This window comes from Rhopalosiphum maidis, chromosome 3 (assembly GCF_003676215.2).
Source record: "Rhopalosiphum maidis isolate BTI-1 chromosome 3, ASM367621v3, whole genome shotgun sequence".
In the NCBI taxonomy this organism is placed as follows: domain Eukaryota; kingdom Metazoa; phylum Arthropoda; class Insecta; order Hemiptera; family Aphididae; genus Rhopalosiphum; species Rhopalosiphum maidis.
In genome coordinates, this window is record NC_040879.1 from 65288514 (window position 1) to 65290628 (window position 2115).

The following is a 2115-nucleotide window of genomic DNA, read 5'->3' on the forward strand; positions in this document are numbered from 1 at the left end:
CAGAAATATAAGATTGTAATATTATACCAGCATAAGGACATGTTTGCTATTTAAATTAATTTAGAATTCAGTGATTATTTTTATAACATTATTTATATAGTTATATTAAATTACTTATACATTAGTTACATCTGTAATTAAATAAACAACTACTTTCAATTTGCCAATAAACAGAATTAACACCAGTATATTTTGTTTTCATACCTAAATGATTTTGGAAATATTTTTCAAATAGGCAATGGTATATAAAATAAAATAAATATAAGTATTTAATTTATTAAATTGATTAAATTGGTCAATATAAATTATTTAATATCATTTGAATTATTTAAATGAGAATAGACAAATAATAAGATAAATTCACTGATTTTTTTTTAAAAAGTTGTCATACTTATATATTTTAGTTATTGAGAAAAACATTTTGATGATTATTATTGAATTATAATAGAAGATATTGTCATAATTAAATTATAATTTATAATATTTTTAATTTTTAATAGGTAAGTATGAATACTCTTAACTGAATTATTAATAGTAACTAATATTTTGACAATAAAGATGGATGGTCTATTCAAATTCACTAACACACTAATTAAATTAGCAATAGTCAATAAAATTAATATTTTCTGTGTTAACAAAATTGAAGCAGAACAGTTTTTAAAAGTTTATTTTTTATTCTTGTTAACTTGGAAAATGCTCTTTCAGCTGAACAATTGGCCTCTAAGATAGTTAAATATAACCTAAGAACAATTACAATATTTAGAAATATTTCTTGCAATGATTTGCAATGATTGTAAAATAATTTTATTATTATGTATGGGTACCTTATGTGAATAGATCAATAATATCTAATATCAATTATTACTATGTATACGCAGAAGCGGATTACTGAATTTTTTCGTCTCGGGAAATATGGATCAAACTGGCTGGCCGGTGTGCTACAAATGTAATTTACCCCTCCCTCTTTTTAAGGTTTAGTCTCACTTTATAGAATATACAATACTTATAATTATAGCTATCAATTTTGGATTAGTCAGATGATGTTAACCTGTTCAAACTTGAACTTGAAGTTTGATCTTATTACATTTTTAAATATACATACACAAAAAATATCCTTATATATTTTGTAACTAATAGACATTCAATTTAAACTTTCATTTAATGTTCTAATCTTATGATAGAAATATTAAATACATTTTATTATTTTTCTAACTGTTTATAATATATTGCCTTGTCTTTACTAATTTATTATATAAAAATAATTGACAATTTTCTCCACAATTATCAATTTTTAGTTTCTTAATCATATAATTAAATTAATAATAACTACATTTCTAAAACATAAATATATTTTAATTCAAGTTACTCATTATTAAGTACATACACCTTAATAACTAAATTCTCTAAAAAGTAATTTATTCTTGTTTTTCAATAGTTCAATTACTTAGCCAGAACCTATATTACTCTTTTATCTTTATTTGTAGCCGTGTTTTACAAGAAATCGTTTTTAAGTTTATCGATATTTTATGTACATTTAATTATAATATAAAGTATATTAGTCAAAAATAATATTATTAAAATAAAACAATTATACCATTATATTTTTAGTCCTATTCTCGTACTATCTATATTATACTCGTATTTATATTGTATTATAAATACGGCAAGACCATATTATAACTATCTTGGTCGACTTTTTGTTTTGAACATTGGAGTTGTCGTATTAAGCCATATATTACTGATATCGGGTTTTAGATAATGATATTTATTTTTAGATCAGCACTCAGAGAGTTCGATAAAAAAAAAACGAGTTAATCGCATTATTCAATAACGAGTAAACAACTAGAGGAAACATGTGAAAACTGCTCGTCCACACAACAAATAATTGGCGAGAAATGACCGTCCGTACGTCCCCAACGTATTACCATTGTATAAATACTAGCGTCCCGCGTATCTTAAAATCGTCGACGTGTCTAACATGGTGTTCATCTCCAATGTGTTTTTTACATAAATCTTAAAAATATCATAATAAAGCATACACATCTTAGTTAAAATTTAATTAGAATGAGACAATAGTAAACAAACTATACATAAATATAAAAATAATTTATGTAG